Source organism: Triticum dicoccoides, chromosome 2A (assembly GCF_002162155.2).
Source record: "Triticum dicoccoides isolate Atlit2015 ecotype Zavitan chromosome 2A, WEW_v2.0, whole genome shotgun sequence".
Lineage (NCBI taxonomy): Eukaryota > Viridiplantae > Streptophyta > Magnoliopsida > Poales > Poaceae > Triticum > Triticum dicoccoides.
Genome location: NC_041382.1, coordinates 750,378,911 through 750,386,909, shown reverse-complemented (window position 1 = coordinate 750,386,909; position 7,999 = coordinate 750,378,911). Strand labels below are relative to the sequence as shown.

General features: G+C 44.3%; 1 long non-coding RNA gene and 1 pseudogene across 1 annotated transcript; one reads left to right on the top strand and one right to left on the bottom strand.

Moving 5' to 3' along the window:
• Positions 1–1,423: 1,423 nt before the first annotated feature.
• The window catches only part of LOC119358304, a 9,120-nt pseudogene continuing 2,544 nt past the window's right edge, over positions 1,424–7,999 (bottom strand).
• Positions 2,840–3,692, top strand: LOC119356929. The gene is made up of 2 exons (XR_005172083.1): positions 2,840–2,990; positions 3,317–3,692. It is a non-coding gene; the product is annotated as an uncharacterized LOC119356929 (long non-coding RNA).

Below are 7,999 nucleotides of genomic sequence, written 5' to 3'. Positions count from 1 at the left end.
TTTTTCGGTTGGTCTTCTATTTTCAGTTTTGAGGTATGCAGCGGTAAGGAGGAATGGGAGTTTTTCAATTTTGCGAAAATGTATTGGAAATGTGAACATTTTTTGTAAACACGAATATTTATTCAGATGTATGAACATCTTTTACAAACATGAACATTTTCTTCAAGTCTGCAAAAAAAAGTTGAAAACACAAACACCTTTTTTCAAATTTAAAAACATTTAGTTAAATTTTTGAAAAAATAAAAAGAGAAGGAAAAATAAAAAATAAAAGGAAAGAAAATTTGAAAATAAAAATAAAAATGGAAACCATAAAAATGTAAAAGAAATAGAACCCTAATAAATGCCACACGTGTGGCACGAAGCAATTCCGTCCTGACACTTTTTAGTGGCAAGTTTAGTTACAAGAGGATGACAACTTTAGTTGTGAAGCATGGCAACTTTCTCTTTGGATGGCAAGTTTCAGTTTTTTTAGGATTTCTTTCGGATGACAACTTTAGTGTAAAAAATGTCAATTTCATGACACACGTGTGGCGCTTATCATTTGGTAAGAAATAACAGTTCAGAAACCCCTTTTTTAGAGGTTTCCAGAACCGGCCAGGAACCTTCCGGCAGGTAACTAGCTCTAAAATGGACTGGCCCATCTAACGCTTGCTAGTGGCTAGTGTGTGAAGAAGCGACTACTTGACGCAGAGTGCGTGAAATAGGAAATGTCGAGGAGGAAATGGGCCGTGTGGTTGAGCCTGTTCAAGTTGTGGGTGGGCTTCCGCTTGACGTCATGATCCATGCCCTGCCCCCCGCCGCCGCGGCGGCGGCGGCGTTGTCCAGTCGGCCGCGGCGGCGCCTCCATGGCCCCCGGCGGGTGCAGCGAGGCGTCCGTGTGGTAGCTTATCTTAGCTAGATTACTTCACTTCGTTCTCTCCCCTTTCTTCACCGTTGGAGCCGCTGGTGGTTAATTGCAGCGACGGCAGCAGCGCCGCCGCCGGCCACCACCATGCTCTCTCCGGTTGGCTACCGCAGCTCCTCTGCACAAGCTGGACTTGCTTAGGTATACATAGCCTCACCTTTCGTTTCCTTTTTTCTTAAGCCTTGTGTTGCTTGGGTATACATAACCTCATCTGTATTTGGAATGAGGAACTGGGGGTGACTAGTGCACTGCAGATTAAAAAATTAGTGCAGAAATAAATCACAGCAATGAGTGCTAGCTCCTCATGTTCCAACTATTTCGTTGCAAATCAAATTCAAGTTCATATGTTTCTACTTCGTAGTTATCACAAATATAGTGGCTCATAAGCTACACCAGGAAGCTGACATAGTTGAAGGAACATCCAAACTTTCTAGTTGCTACCAACTGCATTGCCATGAATTACCTATATCCCTCAAGTGTAGGACTAGTACACTATGGTGATACGATATTCATGTTTTGTTATGATGCGCGGCGATTTTCAGATGGGACAAAGGGCTTAGGGGGCATCTGCAGATCCTGCAAACTTCCCAATAACATGTTTGTTGGGCTGTGTCTTATCTGTATTTCAGTGTGTGTGTGTGTGCGCGCGCGCTTATGGCCCATGTGGCCCATGTGGCCCATGTAACCCTGCAGCCTATATATGTGCTGCCCCCTTGTACAGGAAACCCTAACTCCAATAGAATACAATACCAGGCCATCTTTCTATCCCAGCCGCCACCCCTCTCTCCCCCGATTCTACATGGTGTCAGAGCTTGGGTTCCTAATCCCAGCAGTGGTGATGGTGGTTGGCTGGTTGTGCTTGCTGGCGATTGTCTGAGAGGAGAAGGCTTGTGTGGAAGAAGGAGAGGTGGAATCCCAGATCTGAGGGGAGGAGGTAGTAGAGAGGTGAAAGTGGGGAGCAGTGGTTGCTGGAGGTTGCTAGTGGTGTGATTCAAGATTGGAAAGATGGGGGACAACCAGGGGTTGGTAAAGGCGTTGGAGAAGCTAGCTGAGCTCATCACTGTCAAGGCAGAGGGTGTGGCTTCCCCAGGTGCGCTTGTTCCTCAGCCTGAGGTGATACAGAAAATAGAACTGATGCCAAATGAAATCAAGATGGAAGGGGTCACAAACTACCTAAGCTGGTCCAGAAGGGCGTTGCTAATATTGAGGACAAAGGGGCTGGAAGGCTATGTCAGAGGGGAAGTAGATGAACCGGCGAACAGGGCAAGTGAAGAGTGGAAGAAGTGGAGTGTCATTGACTCTCTGGTGGTGGCATGGCTGCTGAAATCCTTGACCCCATCCATTGCAGCAGCCGTGGAGACTCTTCCCCATGCAACAAAGGTATGGAAAACCCTAGAAACATTGTACTCCGGGAAAGGGAACATAATGCTTATGGCGCAGATTGAGGATAGAGTAAATGAGCTAAAACAAGGGGATAAGTCGGTGATGGAGTATGTAGCAGAATTGCAGCATTTGTGGGCTGACTTAGACCACTATGATCCACTGGAGTTACCACATTCAGAATGTATAGTTGCTACTAAGAAGTGGGTAGAGCGTAGGAGAGTGATGAAATTCTTGAAGGGACTTAGCTCAGAATTTAAAGGAAGGCGTGCTGGGTTGTTTCATCAGCCAAAGCTCCCCTCGCTTGAGGAGGCAGTTGCAGCAATGGCACAGGAGGAGGTCAGGTTGAAGTTGACCAGGACTGGAGAAGCGAATGCATCTCACTCAGCATTTACTGTGTCTGAATGGAAGGAGACAAGAGAGTGCTTCAACTGTGGAGAGAAAGGTCACATAAGCATCAATTGCACAGCACAACGCAGAGAAATACGTGGTAGGGGAAGAGGTTACAGCCGAGGTGGATACCGGGGAGTTAGAGGCAGAGGTAACTCGAGGGGTTCAAATTATTCCAGTGGCTTCAAAGCAAACTTGGCTAACTTGGCAACGCAAGAAGAAGGGACGTCAACAACCTCTCAAGGGGAGTCGAAGAGTAGAAGCCAGGAGGACAACACCTTCGGGAACTTTGCCCACTTTGTCTACACAGGGGAAGGTAACTTTGCAAATGCATCTATATCCACACATGATTTCCTTCCAGATTGGATATTAGATTCTGGAGCATCCAAGCATGTTGCGGGTACCTCAACTGAGTTTGAATCATATACTCAGTACCCAATTACACATTGTGAAACAATACAAACTGCTGATGGCACCTCACAACCGATTAAAGGAGTTGGATCAGTTCAATGTACACCCACTATTAAATTATCTGATGTATTACATGTTCCAGCTTTTCCTGTGAACTTGCTTTCTCTAAGTGCTTTGATTGATCAGATAGATTGTCGAATAACTCTTGATAAGAAAATATGTTTGATTCAGGAGAGGATGACTGGAAGGAAACTTGGGACAGGAACCAGGCGTAGTGGATTGTGGTATATGGATCGTGATGTGTCTAGGTCTGGTGCTAGTCCTATTTTGGCTGTACTAGTTGGAGTAAGTGAGACAATGGCGATGATCCATCACTGTCGCATGGGGCATATGGCTTTTGATAAGATGAGTAAGATGTTTCCTGATGTAATGCGTGGAGTAGACAAGAGTAAGCTTGTGTGTGATGCATGTGAATATGCAAAGCACACAAGAATCTCATATTTGAGTAAGGGGCTAAGGAGTATATCCCCGTTTATGCTGATTCACTCTGATGTGTGGACATGTCCTGTTGTTTCTGTTAGTGGAATGAAATATTTTGTGACATTTATAGACTGCCACACTCGCATGACTTGGGTGTACCTCATGCGACATAAAGATGAGGTATTCCAATGTTTTCAGGAGTTTTATGCCTATGTGTGAAACCAATTCAATGTGCAGGTGTAGGTGATCAGATCTGACAATGGAACTGAATATGTAAACAAGCAATTTTGAGGTTTCCTATCAGCACAAGGCATAATGCACCAAACATCATGTCCAGATACCCCTGCTCAGAATGGTGTTGCAGAAAGGAAAAACCGACACATTTTAGAAGTGGCTCGATCACTTATGTTCACCATGAATGTGCCAAAATTCTTGTGGAGTGAAGCTGTCATGACTGCAACGTTCCTGATCAACCGGATGCCTTCAAAAATGCTTGGTATGAAGTCTCCATGTGAGATGCTATTTGGGGAGAACAAATTCTCAGTTCCTCCGAAGTTATTTGGGTGCACCTGCTTCGTTAGAGATCACAGACCAGCAGTGGGAAAGCTGGATCCACGAGCTGTAAAATGCATATTTGTTGGATATCCTGTAGGGCAGCGAGGCTATAAGTGTTGGAGTCCTGCTGAAAGGCGCACATTTGTAAGTATGGATGTCACCTTTCGAGAATCTGAGCCTTTCTATGGTGAGAAGACAGATCTCAGCACTTTATTCGAAGAACTTGACCACTCACAATCTATGCAGGGTGGTCAAGAGGGGGAGTGCAACTTGAGTGGTGAGTGCAGCACCAATGGCGACAAGGAGCAGCCAATACCAACCCCGAAAATAGTGGGATCCTTCATTCCAGTTGTAGTTGATGGGGCTGAACAGCAGAGGTGGCAGAGACCAAATGAGGAAAGGAATCCTCAGGTGTATACAAGAAGGAAGAGAGGTGTGGAGGAACAAGTGCATGAGGAGCAGTCAAAAGAAACTATGGAACAGTGGGAGCAGTCAGAAGAAACTCAAGCGACAGGAAGCTCATCTGAAGTGGAGTCATATAAAAATTCAAGTACTGAAGAAGCATCACCTAACCTGCCAATTGCTCTCAAGAAGGAAGTAGCAAGGAAAACTTTGAGCAAGGGCAATCTTGAGCATGACATCAGTAATTATGTCACCTATGAAGCCCTATCACCTTCATTTAGAGCATTTGTCGCATCACTTCAAGCCGTGATTGTTCCTAAAGACTGGAAAGAAGCAAGACAAGATCCAAAGTGGTGTGAAGCCATGAGGGAAGAGTTGGAGGCCCTGAGAAAGAACAAAACATGGGAGCTAGCAAATCTTCCATATGGGAAGAAGGCAGTCAGTTGTAAGTGGATCTTCACAGTGAAGCAGAATCCTGAGGGTAAGGTTGAGCGTTACAAGGCAAGACTGGTAGCCAGAGGGTACAGCCAAACGTATGGTATTGATTATGACGAAACATTCACCCCAGTTGCAAAGATGAATACAGTGAGGATTCTAATCTCAAGTGCAGCTAACTTTGGATGGCCACTACACCAACTTGATGTGAAAAATGCCTTTTTACATGGAGATCTACAAGAGGAAGTCTACATGGAAATTCCTCCTGGACTTTCTACACCTGGGACTGTTGGGAAGGTTTGTAGATTGAGAAAATATCTCTATGGTTTGAAGCAATCGCCAAGGGCTTGGTTTGACCGGTTCAGGCAAGCAGTTTGCAGTATGGAGTATAAACAATGCAATGGAGATCACACTGTTTTCTATAAACATTCCAAGCAACAGATTACTATTCTTGCAGTATATGTGGATGACATCATAATAACGGGAGACAATGAAGAGGAGATTGGAAGACTAAAGAAATGCCTAGGCAAAGCATTTGAAGTTAAGGATCTTGGTCAGCTAAAATATTTCCTGGGTATCGAAGTTGCAAGATCAAAGAGGGGAATAGCCCTGTCTCAGCGGAAGTATACCTTAGAGCTCCTAAGTGACATGGGAATGCTTGGATGTAGAGCAGCCCCAACTCCCATTGAACAAAATCACAAATTGACAGCACAGATGGGTGAACAAGTTAACAAAGCAAAATATCAACAATTGGTTGGCAAACTTCTGTACTTGTGTCACACTAGACCAGATATTACATATGCAGTAAGTGTAGTAAGTAGATATATGCATGACCCCAGAAGTGGACACCTTGATGCAGTCTATAGAATCATGAGGTATCTAAAGGGCAGCCCTGGTATGGGACTCTGGTTCAAGAGTAATGGCCATTTGAATGTTGATGGTTATAGCGATGCTGATTGGGCTAGCTGTCTTGATGATAGACGATCAACCTCTGGCTATTGTGTGTTTGTTGGTGGAAATTTGGTATCATGGAGAAGCAAAAAACAACCGGTGGTGTCAAAATCAACTGCAGAAGCTGAGTATAGGGCAATGTCTCAAGGGCTGAGTGAGATGTTATGGGTAAGAGGCCTTCTGCTTGAGCTGAAAGCGCTCAGACAAGATCCTCTGAATGTGTGGTGTGACAACAAATCTGCAATCAGCATTGCTAATAATCCAGTGCAACATGACAGAACAAAACATGTGGAGATAGACAGATTCTTTATCAAAGAGAAACTGGATGCAGGAATCATCAAGATAACTCATGTGAGCTCTGGACAACAAGTCGCCGATTGTTTGACAAAAGGTTTGGGAACCAGGGAGAACAATCTTGCTTGTGACAAGATGGGCATGATAGATATCTATCATCCCTCTTGAGGGGGAGTGTTGGGCTGTGTCTTATCTGTATTTCAGTGTGTGTGTGTGTGCGCGCGCGCTTATGGCCCATGTGGCCCATGTGGCCCATGTGGCCCATGTAACCCTGCAGCCTATATATGTGCTGCCCCCTTGTACAGGAAACCCTAACTCCAATAGAATACAATACCAGGCCATCTTTCTATCCCAGCCGCCACCCCTCTCTCCCCTGATTCTACAATGTTTATCACTTTTGTCATCGATGGCCGGTTTCTTGGGTTCCACTGAATACACCAGAGTGCCACAATAGCTAGCTGTCTCACCTTTTCTTTCCCTTCTGGTGTCACTTCCACAGTAAGCACTAGTTCCTCTCCAGTCATGACTTTTTCATAGATCCACTCCGGGAGATATACCTGGTTCTGGCTCTCAATACTTGGGTCTGAGTTCCTCTTTCGGCTCACCATTTCTAACACCAGCAAACCAAAACTATAGACATCTGACTTGTAGGATATCCCTCCAAAGTTCCTAGAGTATAGTTCTGGTGCGATGTAGCCCATAGTGCCTCTTGCCGCAGTCAAGGTAATGATGCTTTGGTCCCTTGGACACAACTTTGCGAGGCTGAAGTCAGAGATCTTCGGATTGAAGCTGTAGTCCAGTAAGATATTGTGAGGCCTGATGTTCAAGTGGAGGATGCGCTGATTGCATCCTTGATGTAAGTATTCCATTCCTCTAGCAATGCCTAAAGCAATAACTAGCATTTTGTCTGGGACCAGGTGTTCTTGAGAAACAATAGAACTACCCGAGAATATATATTTCTCTAATGAATCTTTAGGCATGAATTCATAAATAAGAGCCCTTCTTGTCCCTTTAGAGCAAAAGCCAAGGAGGCGGACAATATTTGTATGGTGGATTCTCCCGATGGTTGCAACCTCGTTGATGAATTCCTGCCCCTCTCCATTAGAGTTCTCTAGCATCTTGATAGCCACAGGAACTCCATTTGGTAGCTCACCTTTGTACACACTTCCAAATCCACCATGTCCTAATTTATCCTTGAACCGTCGCGTTATCTTCTTGATTTCGGAGAAAGTGTACCTTGTGGGTTTTGATGTACCATATGTATTGAGAAACATTTCAACTTTCAAATGTATCTCTTCATTGTATCTTGTCTTCAGCGAAAGATAAAGAGCCGTGGCCACCAACAACAGAAGAACAACAAATGCTGCCGAAGATGATGTAGCTGAATACATGAAAATCAGCTTATTCATTAGGGTCTGAAGTTACCGCTTTAGCGATTGTAATGGGGATGAGAGAATGTAAGAGCGGGAATAGCTAGCTAATTACTTTATGTGCAGCAGATATAACTTTATTTTCATCTTTTTCTAAAAAAGTAAAAGTTTGGATTGGGGTAGTACCTGCAATGATTTTTACACGTGAACCTGCAAATACCAAAGATGCGAATAAGATTTGGTTGTTTGTGTAATATGTAAAATGAGAATTAACTAATTAACTTGAGAAAGAAAAGTTAGATCAAACAGTGATATATGCCCACTGGCCAGTGGGGGGCGGGACAGGATCAGAAGAAAGCTTCCATTACCAACTCTGGTAACAGAGGAGTCTTTAGGGTCAACTGAGAATCAAAAGAGGGTACGAGAG